General features: G+C 39.2%; 1 protein-coding gene across 1 annotated transcript in view; it reads right to left on the reverse strand.

Moving 5' to 3' along the window:
- Positions 1-20,098, reverse strand: part of LOC122799703 (A disintegrin and metalloproteinase with thrombospondin motifs 2-like) — a 2,689,413-nt gene that overhangs the window by 1,114,334 nt on the left and 1,554,981 nt on the right. The gene's annotated exons all lie outside the window — the stretch shown is intronic.

Genomic DNA, 20,098 nt, shown 5'->3' on the forward strand with positions numbered 1-20,098 from the left:
TCTGGGGGGGGGGGGTTGCACTGCACCTGTCAGGGTGTATGTTGGAAATATGTGTGTATGTTTGGTATGTTGTTTGTAATATTTGTGTGATTCAGAGCATATCTGTGAATTCCCAACACGGTTCTTACCATCAGTTGAGGAAGCCTTGGGATTATCCTTAGTGTCCTGTACAATTTGTAGCTTCATAGGTTCATAGGTTCATACTAAGCTATCCACCCTAGGGCATTTGTAAGCCTAGCCAGAGTGTGTGCGTCTTTCGCCACCCCTTGCTATGTGAATATTATGGCCATTTATGATTTGCTTTGCTGTGCCTCTGTCTGGATGTGACACAGTGAAGACCCCCAGTGTAAATCTACGATCATCCATCCACTTGGCAAGATTCCTGTTGAAGAGTGTCAGTGAGGGGCTCTGCCTAACATGTAGTGGTATTCTGGTCCAGGGTGTGGGGAGCCTCTGGATTATGTATCTGTCCCTCCAGCACATCCTATTTCATTATGTGTTGAGGTTGACATCTCTCACTCTAACAGCTCAGATGGCTTTGAGTTTTCTGGGGTGGAGCATGTCCATTACTCCTGTGTTGGACATGGCCTTGTACAACAGACATACAATGCCTCTGTGTAGGCAGTATGTGACTGCATTCAGCTGGGGTGTCTACAGCCAGGCAGCATATGACATATATTTGAGACCCTGTATCCACTTGGTGAAGTATCTTTGAGGTCTTTCCAACTGCTGCAGGTGTCAGGTAAGGTACATCCCAAATGAGGCATTGTACTAGATTATGGGTCTGATAAGAGAACTGTATAGGGGCACAATGACCTCTGTTGATGTAGATGTGAATCCTTTCATGATACGGTGTCCAATATAGACAGTCTTCCTAGCCACACTGGCAATGTGAGTATCACATAACAGGTTACTGTCCACTTGTGTCCCTAGGTCCCTGATTACTCCTTCCATACATAATGGTTTACCACCTATGTGGTAATTTGTGAGTACCTTATTTGGTATTTGGTGGGACATTCATACTGTCCAGTGTCTTCAGGATGGCTGGGTGGGGTTCCTGTGTGTGAGAGTGTGGTCTGTAGCATGCTACAGACTGTACGGCAGTCTTGCCTACGGTTAGTTGCACATGGGTGTACTCCAATGCCTTGTACATTGTCAGTTACCTGGACGTATGGGTGTCTGTGCTGAATATGGATACTCACCCTCTTTTATGTTTTGTTCCAGGTTTTGGGGCCATAACGCATGATATGTGGTATAACCTGGTAGTGCTGGTGTGCTGTCAGGAGGCTTGCAGCAGGTTTCTGTCACTGCACAGGCATCGATGTTCTCCATACTGGGGAGGGCCTCGGGAGTGTGCATATTGAGGTTTACACATCTGGCATTGGTCAGCATTACCCTTATGTTTCTTTCCACTTATGTTTTCTAGGGTGGTGGGTTAGTCTTTTCAGCCTTGCCTAAGAAAGGCTCTATGGAGGTGGCAAAAGCCTTATCCAATATCCAGACGCCCAGGGGTAACAGGTGCAAGCCATCCCTGGAACAGCTGCGTGGCTTGTCACGCATGACATCCCAAGCAGACAGACATTGAATCCCCTTGGAATGACACCAGTAATTGTGCCACTTGTTATAACTGATCATTCTGTGTTTGTACTGTGGCATCATTCTTGGTGAGGGTAGGATGCTGCAAACGGTCAGTGTCATACCGGCCTAGACTACATAATCGGAGTGCTCATCTATGTCTCTTTTCATGTAGTCCGGGGAGGTACATCTCAGGTCATTCACACCAGCATGGACTATGACTGCATCATATTTCTACTTGCTTTGAGGTGACCTGCATACTTGTGTTATGTGGCGTATTGCAGCAGCCTACAGGCAGCTTACTGTACCCTTTCCCTTGTTCAGTCTGGTGTGCGGGACATCAGCGTGTCTCACTATGGAGTCACCTATTACAACTGTATCAGGCATTTTGTTTCTCCTTCTGGCCTGTGACTGTTTGGCACACCAGCTTTGTGTACTATGTGTTGCATGTGCTATGTTTGGAGGTTGTTTGATTGGGTGTCTGCTTTGGAGGCCTCTGTTGGTGTGGTGTGTTTGTAATTCGGGCCTCTGGGAATGTTTTTCTGTGTTTATGTCTTTGGTTTGCAGTTGTCATAGGTCTATGTGGGACTGGGTTTGTGGTGTGTGTGGTTACCTTCTCCTCCTGACTAGTTTTGGGAGTACTGAGTTGAGGGAGCTCAGCCTCCAGTTTGGATAAATGGTTGCATCTCTCACATATATTTGTATTTCTTGGGGAAAGTTGAGGGTTGTCTGTGTACTTGGGGCAGGTGTAACATTGCCTCAAGATTCACAGATTCAACTTGTTGTAGCTGGCCTTAGTGGATTGTATGTGTGGACATATTTTATTGCCATACTACTGATCAGTGATTACTTCTTTTTTTATGTTTGCTCTATCATGTAGTAGCTTCCTCATTCTCTTGCATGGTTTGGTAATGGCTGGAGTCCACCATGCCAGATGCCTGCGTGTATGGCATTGTGTCTTGTTTCAATTTAGGATTGCATAATCCAAGCATTCCTGGCAGTGTTCATGGAATGGCTATATTACAGGTTCTGAGGTGTGGCCCATATTTTGCACCTGCACAGGGCCTTTAATGGATTCCACATCAGTTTGGAGGAGTGCAACTTTTGCGTTACACATGTTTTTCACTGTGGTTTTCTGGCCAGGGACTGTGGTCAGGATGTGTATATCCAGTGTGATTACTCTATGGTCTGGTCTTACCAGTGAGGGGTACACTTCTCATCTTGCCATCCCGTACCCATGTTGCTGATTATCACATCCAGTATGCTTACCCCTCTTGTGGGAGTGGTACGTTGTTCCTGGGCATTTTGGTTTATGGATTCTATGAACTTTTGTTCTACACTGTTGGAGCTAGTATAATGCTCCCAGTCTATGTCTGGGTATTTTCAGTCACCCAATATAATGTGGTTTGGAGGGCTTGATATATTCATGTATTGTAACATAGGTCAGGTGCAGTTCCTGGTGTTGTGATGGTAGTCTGTAGCAGGCTATAAACTGGGATGCAGTTTTAGCGACTGTTACTTGACCATGGCTAGTCCATGCTGCTTCTTGTTGTGGTACCAACATGGGGGTGTGGTTATCCTTGACAATTATTGCTAGTCACCCTCCTTTTGTAGCTTGTTCCATGTTTTGAGGCTGTACAGCACAGTATGAGGTGTAACCTGGTAGTGTTAGGGTGCTGTTGTGAGCCTTGACCCAGTTGTCTGTTACAGCACAGATATCGACATTCTCCATACTGGGTGAGTTTAGACTGCATGCATCTTGCTGTTTCGACTTATCCCTTAACTTATTCTTATCCCTTCTGATACCTATGGAGGTAGGTTTGTGTTTTGAGCCTTACCTATTCAGGGCACGCTGTGGGTAACAACAGCCTTTGCCAGTATCCATACGGCCTGCACTGATAGGTGCACGCCAGTCCTAGCGGGTGGAGCATTATGTCATGCTCAGCATGTCATCCCAGGCTGGCATACATTGGATCCCCTTTGACTAACTGCAATACTTCAGCCAATTATTGCAACTGATCATCTCATTGTCATATTGTGGCATGATGCTTGGTGAGGGTAGGATGTTAGTCACGGTCCTCAGGTGTGCATATAGTACATGGTGTTACATTACTTAATACATGGCATTCATGCCTCAGGTGGTGCTGCAGGGCTGCCTCTGTCGGATGCACATATTACACTCCTTGTACATGTTTGTGAGCAGGTCATGTCATTTTAGGCATCCCTGTTATTATTTGAGTGAGTCAGAGGGGGTATCATTCCCAGGGTTCCTACTGAGCCAGTGTATGTGCTATGCGTTGCCTCTTTGCCAAGGCCAGGGCATACTGGGCACACCTCCTTCTGCCTACTGGGGCAGGCTCAGGTTGTTCCTCCTCCAAGTCATGCTCTACCTGTGATGGCCTTGGCAATGGTGGGGGGCTGTTTGGCCCAGCCCTATGCTGGTCCTGCTGCAGCTGTTTTCGCAAGATCATATTATGTAGCATAGCACATACCATGACAATTTGGGTACATGTAGTTGGTGTGTACTGCAAGGCTCCACCAGATGTGTCCAGACACCGGAACCGTGACTTGAGCAGCCCAAACGCACACTCTATTACATTACGTGTTTGTGCATGTGCCTCATTATGGCGTTCCTGTTCAGGTGTGTGTGCGTTTCTGATGGGTGTCATCAGCCATGGCTCCAGTGCATAATCTGCATCCCCCACTAGGTGTCCGTGTGGGATGTCCCCATTGGCAAATGTCTGGTAAAGCTGCGTCAAATGCCAGATGTGGGAATCATGGTAGCTCCCTGGGCAGCCAGCACACACATTCATTATTATGCCCTGGGCATCACACACGACCTGGCAGTTGATGGAGGGGAAGCCCTTGCGGTTAATGTAGGCCCTACCCCGCTCACCGGCTGGTGCTTTGATGCGTATGTGCGTGCAGTCTATTGCACCCACTACCTCAGGGTATTCCGCTATTTGCTGGAAGAGATGCATATTGCTGGCCAATACCTCATGGGCATTGGGGAAATATACATGATCACCGACATGTGCTGACATGGCATCCAGGAACTGGTGCAGTTACCTGGAGGCTGATGCCTGTGATATCCCCATCATATCACCAGTTGGTCTTTGGAAGGTACCTGTTGCTAGTATTCTTAGGCCAACACATACCTTGGTTTCCACTGGGATGGGTTCCCCTCTGTTGGTTCTGTGTGTGAGGCGTGGCCTGCACAGCTCAACTATTTGCTGCAGGAGCTCTCTGTCCAGTCTATAGTGCTCTACTATCTCCAGCTCATGTAACCCGTGGTAGGTGACCCTGGGCCTGTACACTCTTCTCCGTCTCCTCACTGTGGGTTGTCTGGCACCATCTGCATTGTCACCACCCTCAGCAAGTTGCCTATGTCTCATTATGACAGCTATGGCAGCCCCTAACATTTCTGCTCTGAGTTCAGCTTTTTCAGTTTTCACTTGTAATAGCTTACTCCTGTCTTGCAGTGTCTCTTGAGAGAAACATCCTGCACTGCTGTTTGCAGAGTTTTAAGTGCTGGGCTGTGCTACTATTCTGCCTGTGTAATTGCCTGCTTCTAATTGTTTTCACCTGCTAGCTCCAGCAGTATTCCCTGCTAGCTTCCGACTAATTCAGTTGCTTCCTTTTTCCTTTCTGTTTCCTCAGGGGGGAGCAGTGTGCATACCAGCAGAAACACGCTCACAGTGGCTTACACGCGCGCACACATGCTTACACGGTTCACAATCGTCTTATTCTGGTTAAAACGCACGCGCACCCGCGCAAACAGTGTTACAAGTCTCCCAACACGCTCCAACCTGCTCAGTCTGCCTTACACACGCGCATACTGTCCTACTCGCGTTTCATGGCACGCACACATGCGCATGCACGCACAACAAGAAACTTTGGTGTAGGCAACAGTGTACACCTTCCATTTCTTGACTTTCCCATGCTTATGTTGTGGCACTCCTCTTTCCATGATATGTGTCTGACATCTGTCATGTAACACTGACCTCCAATGAACTGTATTTCTTTCTGCCATTCCCCCTTGTGATGTCACCTATCTCCTACTCTGTTCCTCCCCCTTATGTAACTCTTACACTACTCAGAATGTGCTCATTTGCTATGTGACAGTGGAATTCAGTATCCTAACACTCATTTGCATCAGATTGCCTACTAATGCTTAGTTACATGTCTTAGACTCAGCTTCCCCCCTTAGCAACCACTAAACGGTGGCCATGTTGTTTTTGGTCTGCTGGTCCCTGCATTGTAAATCCATGTATTGCATAAAACCCACATTTGCGGGTTTATAACCTTCATTTTTATGTTTTATACAGCGCACCCCGTTTGCGCGGGGCTGCGCTGGGTTTAAACATCGGTGATTGCCGAAAAAAATATATATTTATTTTTCATATTTGCATCAGGGTACCTTGCCAATGGCCACATATTTGGCCATTGGCATGCTGCCTGACACATATGCACCCTTTATTTGGAGCTGACATGGCTCCATTGTGTTTTTTGCAGAAACATACTCAGTTGTCAACTGAGTACATTTCTGCAGCTAAAACGGCTCTTACACGGGCTGCTTTGGGCTTCCTGGATCGCTAATCTACCTCATTTGCATGCTATTCAGCTGCAAGTGAGGTGATTAGCATATCCACGCCCACTCCATGTAAGAGACATTTTAGCTGGTCTCTTACACGGACTTCAGGGCTGTTCCTGGATCGCGAAGGCTGCATGGAGTCTTACACTACTCTTAGACTCCATGCAAGCCTTCGTGAATCCTGCCCACACACTATATATATATATATATATATACATACACACACACACACACAATATATATATATATATATATATATATATATATATATATATATATATATATATATATATATACATATATATATATATATTTACACACACACACACTATATATATACATCTATATATATATATATATATATATAGATAGATAGATATAGATATAATTTCAGCAATGCATTGTGCAACACTGGTACCAGCACACCAGATCAGTGACTGCTGTTAAGCAGTCGTTAAACAACAGCAGGGATGGGTCACTTTTATTTACCTCAGTGAGGAGTAATGCAAACCTGTCACTGTCCCTGATTTTGCAGACCTTCCTTAATTTTGCGCATAATTTTGTTGCCCTTTGTAACAAGTTTGATTTGCCTGCAAATCATTCGGGATTACAGACAGTGAATAAATCCAGATATACTTAATGTCCAAAAATCATGTTGATACAAAAGGTGTTATTCTATTATTTTTCATTGAAACAGAGTGATATTTAATGTGTGTTCCTGATTTTGAGCTTTTACTCTCCTATTATTGGTATTGTGCTCAATTCTTCAGTAAAGAAGTTGACAGTTACAGTATTTGATATTCTGCAAGTATTTATAAAACTCCCTAAAAGAGATAACCATCCCTGAAATGAGAAGTATTAGCTCTCCTTAAAATCCAAGGCATGCACGGGCACTGGTCACGTGGGGCTGCTGACCTCTAGTGCTTCCCTTGCTCATGTTCATTATCAGCTTTATCCTAACAGGGTCATAGCACAGCCTGTTCCGGTTAAACTGAATAATCATGAAATTAATAATTTTTTCTCATTTTCCCCAACCAGCGGCAGCTTTTGTGGGGCCCTCACACAGTGAAAGATGATTGAGGGGGCCCCCCTTGCAGCCACATGTATTGCAGATACCTAAAGCAGCTTATGTTGTTAGTTTTAGTGTAGAGAATGTCCACCAGCAAGGTTTAACTAAGCCATGGACACCATGTTAGTGGTAAAATATTTAATGGAATTGTGAAAGCCCTTGCTTGATAAAACACTATTACTATAAGCAAAGATAATTTTGAATTTTAAAGGCGATATTAGTAAGCATTATTACTCACCTGGTTTATTAAGTATACAAGATTGATGTGCTAGCTTTTGTTGGCTTGACAGATGTTACACAACATCAAAGTAAGATAACTTGCTATGGTTAGGGGCCTCCAGCAGCCGCAGGGTCCGCTGGTGCCTAAAGCCGGCTATGTTTGCGACAATAATAATGAAAGTGGATAGAATATACGACCAAAAAGTATTTGGAAAAAAGAAAAAGGAAGTCAAGAGTTATTATGGATAATACCAGAAATGTTTAATGAAATCATAAATAAAAATGTAGACGTGAAGGTCATGATAGGGGATATAAGTAAAGCCTATGATAATATTCAATATAAATCATTATGGGGAATTTTGCCGGCATATAATGTAAGCAAAAAAATATATATATTACAAGTAATAATATCCTCTTATGAAAAGAACTACATGAAACTAAATGTAAACGGCTGGATTAGGGAGGAAATAAAAATAGAATGCGGAATAAAGCAGGGCTGCCCAGCTTGTAGTGTAATGTTCTCATGAGTGTAATAGTGAAGGAAATCGATAAAATGTCAAGTGGTGGTGGATACAAAATAATGAAGGAAGTACAATTGCCAGTAATGTATAATTATGCAGATGATATTGTACTAATTCTTAAAAATAAAGTGTGGATGACAGAAGTAAATGATAAATTAAATAGAAATTAAAAAAAGATTTATGTATAAATAAAGAGAAAAGCGAAGGAGTTTGTTTTGAATGTACGATGGAAGGTATGAAGTTCTTCTTCTTGCTTTTTCTCTTTTCCCAGTTACGGGTCACCGCAGTGGATCACCTGTCCACTCATGATTGGCAGTGGAATTTTACAATGTCGAGTTGCCAGCCCAGCACCCAATCTTCCGCAGAAGGCACACTCACGCAAAGGTCCAATTTAGAGTGTCCAATCTACCTACAGCATGTCTTTGGGATGTGGGAGGAAACAGGAGGACCTGGAGGAAACCCACTCGACCACAGGGAGGACATGCAAACTCCACACAAAAGGCACCCAGGCCGAGGATTGAACTGGAGAACCTCTTGCTGTGAGGCAGCAACGCTAACCGCTGCACCATCATGGCCGCCCAATAGAAGGTATTGAGTTCAATGAATATATATAGATATATTAGGAATAATATTTGGAAGGAATGAATGTTTTTGACAGATTGCTGCCATATGGCCACCGAAACGTTTACGAGCACTCCTTTTCAACTAAGCCAAATGGAAGGAACTGGTAACTTAACAGCACTGATCGAGTGCCTGACCCAGAAAGTGGACACCTAATCCAGAAGACTTGACTCGTTACCAAATGGTTGCAATAACTTGGAACAAGCCAGAACTTCTGCCAGCTTGAGAATGTCCCCATCCCCTGGGAATTTTCCCTCTGGAAATACTTCTATTATCAATTCTACCAACTCAGGAAATACAGCGCTTTCACCGAGAACAACACAGCCCACACAACGAACTGGTATAAGAAGCATTACAATTGGTGAACCTAATACCGGTATGGTTGGCAATGGTGCCAGTCCAACTGGGAATAACAACTCAAGTGGGCTTATTGGGACCCTGGAATTTGGCAGTTGGGTCGAAAGACGGTTCGTGTTTGACGATGCATCAAAAGAAAGTATCCAGGAGGGCCCGGTTGGCGTGAGTACTGATTTAACTACTAAATTATAACAATTTGACCAAAAGTTGGTCAAACTAAGAAAACTGCAATTGGAGATAGCGTATTTTCGTGAGTGCATTCGACTTAAAATTATTCCAAAGGGACTTAGGTCATGACAATATCCAATGGGCCTTGTTGAAGGCTCCCTGTTTCATACTGATTTAGTTAAGCATTTTGACAAACATGAGTTCGAGCTCTTGGAACTCATGTGTACACATTATCAGGATACAGTCAATATCTTGATTGAAGAAATGGGGGCAATAGACAAAACCATTAAAACTGACCCTGATTTCCAAAGGTATCGTTTTGACTATGAAAGAATCTACTCTAGTACTGACCAATACCTAATAAAACTGAAAACAACAAAGTCCAAAAAACTTAACCGTGACTTAAAAGACTATAAACAGGGAACAGCTTACCCCAAACCACCCCCATCCCAGGACAACCACCTAGCTGGGCTTGAGAGAAGCACAGGTGAAACTATGTGCAATGAAACAGACATAGAACAACCCTTATTTAATGATAATAACAACAGATCAATGGCCGATGTTGTGCGGAGGAGCGAATGTATTAACTCAAAAAATACTAAAAACCCACAAGATGCATAGGCTAAGAACATCACAAATTTTCAAAACAGGGCATTCAACCACAATCCTGGCCAAGGCCAGAAGAAGTCGAACAAGAACAGGAACCGGAGGACGTAACTTCTGTCCCAGTGATTGGGGATACCACAGTGGCTTCAAACTGTAAGTTAATTTTGAATTCTAGTCCGGATTTTAAAATTTTTAATTACCACAAGGTTGAAATTGCTCCCGAATTAGTTGATCTGTTGTCATAGGGGTTTACGTATGTACCTACTTCATGAGCGGATACCGCTAGAACAATAATTGACCTTAAATGTTTTATTAGGAATTTAAACCTTAATATACTGCTTGGTCAGAATAATAACACTAAAAGTGAGTTTTACATTTCAAGTGTGTACAATCCCCCTTTGCACCCTATCATGTTGCTGTATGAAAAGATGTGTGAACTTGATATTCGAAATATACATGCCTCACAGCAAGAGGTTCTCCGGTTCGATTCTCGGCTGGGGTGCCTTCTGTGTGGAGTCTGCATGTCCTCCCTGTGGTCGCGTGGGTTTCCTCCAGGTGCTCTGGTTTCCTCCCACATCCCAAAGACATGCTGTAGGTGGACTGGACACTCTAAATTGGCCCTAGGTGTGAGTGCGTATGTGTGTGTGTGTGTGTGTGTGTGTGTGTGTGTGTGTGTGCCTTCTGTGGAAGGTTGGGTGCTGGGCTGGCAACTTGACACTGTAAAACTCCACTGCCAATCATGAGCGGACAGGTGATCCACTGTGGCGACCCCTAACCGGGAAAAGCCGAAAGAAGAAGATTATAGCAGAAAGCACAACTAAATCTCCCAGGTTTTAATACCACCAAAGAAGAGAAAAATATGCTTAAATCCTTGAAGGAAGCTCCAGTAAGAATCATACAACCAGCTAAGGAGGATGGCTTGGCTATTATGAGTAAGGAAGACTACATCATCAGGATGTCTAAGATCATTACAAATGACATTTATTTGGAGGTAACTAAAGGGGAAATGAACGTTGCCTATTCCAACATTAAATCCTTTATTAATGACATGTTTATCGAATCTAGGATCGACATTAATTTATACAATTATTTGATTATGCCTGCCCCAAAGATCCCGATTTTATTCAGTATCCCAAAAATTCATAAAAACATGCAGGACCCCCAGATGTGTCCCCTTGTTGATGCAAGGAATAGTGTAACATATGCATGCACAAAGGTTGCTGGTTATTATATGAAGAAATATGTCTTGCTGGAAAGCCAAATTTGCAAGGATTCTTGGTCCTTCCTGGATAAATTAAGCAAGCTAATTTTTCGTGCAGAGAACAGATTTTTAACAGTGGATGTTATAGACCTCTATTCCTCCATACCCCATGTGGAAGGTACTGAGTGTGCATTGGCATAAATGCGCGCCAATGGAGCCCCACATGAAGAATTGGACCTTGTGGGGGAATTGTTGGACATAATCCTATCATATAACGTTGTAACATTCAACAACAAGTTTTATCTCCAAAAGGTTGGTGTAGCTATGGGGTCTCATAGTGGGGCCAGCTTCGTCAACCTTGTGATGGCATATTGGAAGAAGCAATTTGTGTTAACTAATGACAACACTGGCCTATCCAAAAATATCTGCTATTACACATGATTTTTGGATATTTTCATCTTGTTGGAAGGGGATATAACCAAAGAACAAGATGTAATAACATATTTCAATTCTACTACTACATTCTTCCAATTTACATTCTCCTTCAGTATGGAAAGAGTAGCTTACCTTGATGTGTACTTGGTTAAGGATAAAACTAAGGGGTGCTACATCTCCAAAATCTTCAGAAAGGAGACCTACTCCAATGCCTTTCTCCGTTTTTCAAGTTGTCATCCCCTAACATAAAAAAGATCAGTTATAAAAGGACAGCTGATCAGAGCAGCTCGCATGACCACAAGATGGGATGACTTCTTGTTTGAATGTGACCTACTAAAAGGTATGTTCACCAAAAGTGGTCCCATTAGGATGGTGTTGGACTTGCTGGAGGAGGTACAAAATAAGAGAGATACTGGCTTTTACACACCGATTTTGTGCACTGACCCTACCGATGGACCTTTGGCCTCTGTACAGAATTCTACACCAACAACGTTTAACTTCATTTGTACATACAGCCTTGACGTTCCTAACATAAAGAACATTATATTAAAGAACTGGAGCCTATTAACTAATGATACAACACTGAGGGAGAAATTTATGGCTAAACCTAGAATTGTTTATAGAAGAGGTGCCAATTTGAAGGAGATCCTGGAAGGGGACAGTAAGCCATTCTCGCCCAGGAAGGGCATGTTCAAATGCAACATGTACATTTTGTGACTTTATAGATACAGGATCTTCATTTTGTCTTGGTGATAGAAGATTTGACATTAATCACAAAACTGACTGTCAAACTAAAGAAGTCGTCTACCAAAGTGTAGACTCTGTCCTGCGTTCTACATCGGCAAGACTGATCGGAGACTACGGGAACGGGTATACGAACACCTGCGTTCTACATCGGCAAGACTGATCGGAGACTACGGGAACGGGTATACGAACACCTGCGTTCTACATCGGCAAGACTGATCGGAGACTACGGGAACGGGTATACGAACACCTGCGTTCTACATCGGCAAGACTGATCGGAGACTACGGGTATACGAACACCTGCGTTCTACATCGGCAAGACTGATCGGAGACTACGGGAACGGGTATACGAACACCTGCGTTCTACATCGGCAAGACTGATCGGAGACTACGGGAACGGGTATACGAACACCTGCGTTCTACATCGGCAAGACTGATCGGAGACTACGGGAACGGGTATACGAACACCTGCGTTCTACATCGGCAAGACTGATCGGAGACTACGGGAACGGGTATACGAACACCTGCGTTCTACAACGGCAAGACTGATCGGAGACTACGGGAACGGGTATACGAACACCTGCGTTCTACATCGGCAAGACTGATCGGAGACTACGGGAACGGGTATACGAACACCTGCGTTCTACATCGGCAAGACTGATCGGAGACTACGGGAACGGGTATACGAACACCTGCGTTCTACATCGGCAAGACTGATCGGAGACTACGGGAACGGGTATACGAACACCTGCGTTCTACATCGGCAAGACTGATCGGAGACTACGGGAACGGGTATACGAACACCTGCGTTCTACATCGGCAAGACTGATCGGAGACTACGGGAACGGGTATACGAACACTAATATTGCAGAAGCAAAAGCAAACATGAAAATGCTTTCGCTAAGCACATTAGGGACTACCCCAACCACGAGTTTTATTTCAAAGGGATAGACCTAGTACCCACTAATGTGAGAGGAGGTTCTGTATCTTTGTTACTGGAAAGACTCAAATTAATCTGGCAGCTCTGACTGGATGCTTGCCACTACCCTGGCTGGCTTAAATGATTTTATATCTATTTTATGTATTTTAAAACTAAAATGTTTGGCCAGGTAACCTTTTTTATGCTCTTCATATACACATATATCTCTTATATATTTTTCACATTTTATACTACTAATATTATTATTAAAATATAATCCATATATGTACTGTACTTTTTACATCTACTTATATTTAGTTGCATCTATATCTATTTGACGTATTATATACAGCATTATCTATACATGTGATTATATTGTAAATGTAATTTTAGTGCTTTTGTCATTTATATATATATATATATATATATATATATATATATATATATATATATAGATATATATATGATAAAAACCAAAACCGCACACAGGATAAATGCTCCTGCACGAATAACAGAAGTATAATAATCACTTGAACAAACGTATATCATGCAGGTGCGAAGATGGAAAAAATATAGTTCAGTTCATACGAAAGTCTCACAAATAAGAGCAGTCAATTACTGTATATCCAAAGCTTCAAAAACGATCTCCTGTAAGACTTCTTAGACTGTACATGAACGCCAAAAGCAATCCAAAAACGATATATCAACGTAAGTATTCAACAGAATAGGATTTTATTATTTGCAAATAGACAAGTAAGCGCTTTCACCAACAGGCTTTATCAAACTTTAAACAGTCAAATGCACCATCACTAAAGGTTTAAATAATATACAGCCTACTCCTGATAGGTTAATTAATCTAACAAATTATTCAATTGAACTTTAAAGATACACCATACACAAAAGACGCTTGTGTTTTTACATCTCACTAGTAACACTTATATGTATATTCTAAACTGTTAACTAATCTTGATCTATTCCAATGTTCTAAAAACATGCATATATATGCAATACATAAGATAAATATCTATATATAAACAAATTAACCTACTCCATAAACTAACATCTTAAAAATCTAAAAACATATTATTGATATACATATACTTATATGTTTATAATATAAATAAACATAAATATATATAAAAAATATTGCATTACACTATATTAGTGAATATAATAAATACCTATACTTTAAAACCTTACATTTTAAAAATTCTAGTACTATTTCAGGTAACATAAATCTCAGCCCATTCAAAAATGTATCAAACAATATGAATATAGTAATAAACATATATGACATGTGTATGTCAAGATGAAATAATATAAAATGTTTTTAAACTGCCATAGATGAATATATTATGACAGTTACCTAACTACAAAACACCAAAGCAATGGATATTGCTACCTACCTTAATTCAAACTAGTTAGTGGTGTTTGGGCTTCCTTAGTCTCCTCTTACGTAACAGTGGTTGGATTTGCACTTTATCATTAAGCCCAGGAAATCCAACCACTGTTACGTAAGAGGAGATTAAGGAGATTAAGGAAGCCCAAACACCACTAACTAGTTTGAATTAAGGTAGGTAGCAATATCCAATGCTTTGGTGTTTTGTAGTTAGGTAACTGTCATAATATATTCATCTATGGCAAAATATTTTATATTATTTCATCTTGGCATACACATGTTATATATGTCTATTATTATATTTATATTGTTTGATATATTTTTGAATGGGCTGAGATTTATGTTACCTGAAATATTGCTAGAATTTTTAAAATGTAAGGTTTTAAAGTATAGGTATTTATTATATTCACTAATATAGTGTAATGCAATATATTTTTTATATATATTTATGTTTATTTATATTATAAACATATGAGTATATGTATATCTATAATATGTTTTTAGATTTTTAAGATGTTAGTTTATGGAGTAGGTTAATTTGTTTATATATAGATATTTATCTTATGTATTGCATATATATGCATGTTTTTAGAACATTGGAATAGATCAAGATTAGTTAACAGTTTAGAATATACATATAAGTGTTACTAGTGAGATGTAAACACACAAGCGTCTTTTGTGTATGGTGTATCTTTAAAGTTCAATTGAATAATTTGTTAGATTAATTAACCTATCAGGAGTAGGCTGTATATTATTTAAACCTTTAGTGATGGTGCATTTGACTGTTTAAAGTTTGATAAAGCCTGTTGGTGAAAGCGCTTACTTGTCTATTTGCAAATAATAAAATCCTATTCTGTTGAATACTTACGTTGATATACCGTTTTTGGATTGCTTTTGGCGTTCATGTACAGTCTAAGAAGTCTTACAGGAGATCGTTTTTGAAGCTTTGGATATACAGTAATTGACTGCTCTTATTTGTGAGACTTTCGTATGAACTGAACTATATTTTTTCCATCTTCGCACCTGCATGATATACATATATATATATATATATATATATATATATATATATATATATATATATATTTTTTTTTAAGTGTTTGTTTTTAGTCCCTTCTTCTTAGTTTTTCTAGTTTTTATAGAAGGAACTAATCTGATAACTTTGTAACATAGTGTAAAATATATATAAATTGTATTTAAACTGTGCCTATTTAGCAATTGCAGCTGAAGGGGGTGATAGGGGAAATGGAACAATCCAAAGTTTTATTCTAAGTGCAGTATTTAAATGCATTTTTTACTGGTTTGGTAACTTGTCTGAAGTTTCGTAATTTCACAGGATGAAAAGCAATTTATTTAGTGTGTTGCTTTACAACATTAAAAATTTCCTAATTTTACAAGGACATGGCTCGTTTCCATTTGTGGGCATCTTGTTGCCTTTTTTTGAGTTTGTTTTATTGTTTTTGAAGGAATTAAAGTAGATAACAACAATGAAATAATGTACTCAAGGACGCAAAGCGTATGACTATTTTTTGGAAGTCATATAGATTTTCATATAAAAAAAGCACACTTGCTGAATGCCATGGTAACAGGAAAAATTGCTTATGTTGCTAACATATATATGATTCCTATTAAGTAAGAAAAGGTACCAATGATGATTATATTTTCTTTTATATGGAGCTCTAGAGAATGATTCTACATATGAAAGAAGAGCAAGAAGGCTTGGGTTTAATAAACCCAACAGTACGTGCAACAGCTTTAATTTTATATGAGGTATTAAAAGGAGTTACAAAGGAAAAATACAAACTTGATATAAATGATATTATATTATAAATACAAAGAAGTGTGGGAAGGAATGGAAGCTAAAATAAGAAGCAAAAGCATTATGAATGAAGAAATGAAAGAGTACAAAACAAAACTGTGTTATGAAAAAAAATACATGTGAAAAAATAGAAAGGAATGGAACTTAAATATTATGAAAGCATTTTATTGCATTGATCGATGGAAAGATCTAGACATAGATAAGAAAAATGCCATAATGATGAGATATAATTACCATAAAAAGATTAAAGCATGTAATGCTTTTTTATGGAGATTGTCTATTAGAAAATTGCCAGTTAAGGCAAATATGCCAAACAAGAAAAATCAAGATAAAATGTGATAAACGTGGAGAGTTTGAGACTACCGAGCATGCGCTTTTGAAATATGAAAGAGGTAATAATTTGTGGAAGAAATATGTAAACATAATAAGGTGAAGCATTTGTTAAAATCTGAGCAAATAAATATGGACATAATAGAATTTGATTATTATGGTGCATAAAAACAGGAAGAAGTGAAGACATGGACAGAGTAATATTTTATGTTTTATGGATTATATGGAATGAGAGACTGAATGACATTAAATATGATGGAAAATGGACTTTGATAAAGATTCTGGAGAAAATAATTGGTTGTGGATAAAAGAGTGAGGGGGATGCTTAAACTGAAGTTTATAATGTATGGTTATTTGTAAATCAATGCAAATATGTAAATGATATGTAATGTATATATCAGTAAAAAACCTAGTCTTCATTGTTGTAAGTTGGACCCGTTTGGAGGAACACTTTGTAATTCTGTTCCAGGTACAGAGGTGGCCTACAGAAACAGGGAGGCAGATGGAGAGAGAGAGAAGGAGGTGATGGAGTCGTGAAAGAAACAAAGGAGAAAACAAATATTGAGACTGAAGAATGTCCAGTTGGCAGGGTTGTGGGATGATTTACTTAAAGAAATAGTGGTGCAGAGTAAGCCAGAAAATGAAGGAGATTTTTCCTGGGGGGCATTATAGAGAAAATACAAAAAGAGGATGCAGATACAATCCTGAAGAACAGGGATGAAATGGAAAAAGTGTTCTCACTAATGAAATAGTGAAATATACAAACAAACCAAAGGAGTGGCAATGGGGGCTGCCTGCACCCCCATTTTCTCTAAGTCACCTGGGAGTGATAGTTTGTATTTCCTTCTAAGTTTAAAGATTATATTAAGTTATATCTTTGTTTTCTAGATGAAATTTGGTTTACTATCATATTTGTGAATGTCATTTAGATGAACGCAATGATTCTTGACAAATATTGTTGGAAATCAAAACATTGAGCAACCAAAATATCGAATGGAGCATTTCAGCAATGTCGAATATCGACTTTGCTGAAATGCTCACATCTGCCCACAACTAACAATAATGCTGCACCCCCCACGCCCCCCTACTTATATATACAAACTCCGAGATCGCACTACAGTGAGGGTAGGGGTACATTTCCCGATCCCCATTATAGTGCGATCTGCACCGCAATGTTGAAGCTGACAATAGCGGCTGTTCACTCATATCAGCTTCGACATTGTGGTGATTGAACTCTCATTTCGAGAAAATCATTTTCATGCATATTCGATTGTCTAAATGACAATCGAATATGTGATAGTAAACTGACATATTTATTTTATGGGCAGGTGACATTAATATTATTCCTGAGTTTATTGAATACCTAAGCCATACCACTACATTTTTGCAATGTATCTTTAAAATAGGAAAGGGATCTATAAATTCCCTTGACACAACTATTAAGAACGTGTCTTTGGGTTTCAGCTCTAACATTTACAAGAAACCCACTTTTTGTACTGGTTATCTGCATTTTTCAAGTATGCATCCCTTTTCTCAGAAGACATTTGGTCAGTTTTCAGTTTATTAGGTTGGCCCATATGGTGTCTGACAAGGAGACCTTTGATAAGGAAAGGGGTGTCTTAGAAGAAATGTTCTTGGAAAGAGGTTATCCTTATAAATTAGTGAGAAGACTTAGTGAAGAGATTTCACAAGGGGGGTACTAAGTACTGCCCCATTCTAGGAGTGGGATTAACAGGTCTCTATATGTTGAAGAAACAATTATACAACAAAGTACAAAATAACAGGCAAGAACAAATCTTGGATAATAATACAGATTTATCAAATAACAAAACGTTTTTTAGAGCCTTGACTATACAACACAACTCTGGAGCCCCGATTATTAAAGAAATTGTAAATAAATACTGGGGAATTGTAGCAAGTGATGATAAAATAAAAGACCTTGTAGGTAACAAACCTACATTTATTCACAAACGGGCAAGCAATTTAAAAAATGTGTGGAAGGTAACAGTGGCATTAAGTTCAAAGTCAAAAACAGTGGAGCAAAGTGTTGCAGTAACTGTAATCAATGTAAATATATTTCAGAATATACAGAAATGTATTTAAATAATTCAATGCATTCTTTAATTCATGTTCAGGATGGTTACTGTTTTACTAAATGAATTACATACTTAGCAAAAAGGTCACTGTTATGTCTTCTATGTAGGAAAAACTGAAAGGGAGTTAAGGAGGTGGATTTCTGAACACAATTATGAAATTTCAAAACAGAACTTTAAAAATGCACTATATAGACACTCATTGGTTTGGTCCAGTTTTAAACAGTTTTCTTTTTTTAATATTGGACAAAATTGACAAAAATCCTAGGGGTGGACCTTGTAAAGATATTCTTGAGTATCTAGAGTTAGTCTGGCAGCTCAGAATGGATGCCACTTGGAAATTGGGCATCAACAATTGTGCGTTCTTGGTCCCAGTACTTAAGAATACAGTACAAGCAGTTTAATGAATACAGATTACATATGCAGTTATTAATTAATTTTCATCTGGTATTTATATGTTATCCAAATTATGGTATTTCAATGTTTACACATATATTAACAACTCATTTTACCCCATATGTGTTATGGTTAACAGCACTGCTTTGCATGGTTTGCAGAAATTTATTTTGCCTTGATACCTTTAATTGATTTTAATTTTTAACATTAATAAAAAGCAGTATCCAATCAAAGCCTGGATTTTTGGCTTAGATACATTTTTAATCAATGTCTTGTGAAGGCATATAAATAAAATGTACCCAGGTTTTTTATTCACAAATATGGATATATTTATCTGTTTTAACTTATAGTTACATTTGTAGTTCATTGGACTTAATTAATTGAATGATTTTAATTAGCCAATAAAAGATCTAACTATAAATGGCTGGTGAATTTAAAATGGTTTGAATTTGATGATGTCTATGTATTATTAGATGAAAAGATGATGGTTAATAAAAGCTTAATTTTTTATTTCAGCTGCACGGTGGATTTGTACATTTTATTTTGCTGTATATCTCTTCCTTTCTGGATTTGGTTAGCTGTTTTAGGTGGATACCTGCTGTTATTTCTTTTGTGGTGTATACATTTTTGTCCATCCGTTATCCTGCCTGGTTATTTAGTTATTGTGAGTAGCAGAAATGAAGGCAGAAGAAAATTAAAAAAAATGGAAGTATGTGGAAGGATTCAAAGAAAAGAAGACAAAGAAATTGACAGGTATAAAGTGTTGGACAATTTAATAGTTCCTTTGGGTGTAAAAGCACATGAGGTAAGAGCATTTATTCTTATTAACAAATAGACATTTTGTGACATTATATTTGAGACTGTCTTTTCAATGGAAAATTTTCTTGGAAAAGATGAAAAAAGAAAGACTGTTACCCAAGGAATCTTTATGTGATAAAAGCATTTAACAGGGAAACAAAAAAGATTTATGTACAATTTCGAATAGAGGTATAAAGAGCGACTTTGAAAGAACATTTGAAAGCTTTATGTAGT

The sequence above is a fragment of the Protopterus annectens genome, chromosome 4.part0 (genome assembly GCF_019279795.1).
Source record: "Protopterus annectens isolate FY-2018-M chromosome 4.part0, PAN1.0, whole genome shotgun sequence".
Classification (NCBI taxonomy): domain Eukaryota; kingdom Metazoa; phylum Chordata; order Ceratodontiformes; family Protopteridae; genus Protopterus; species Protopterus annectens.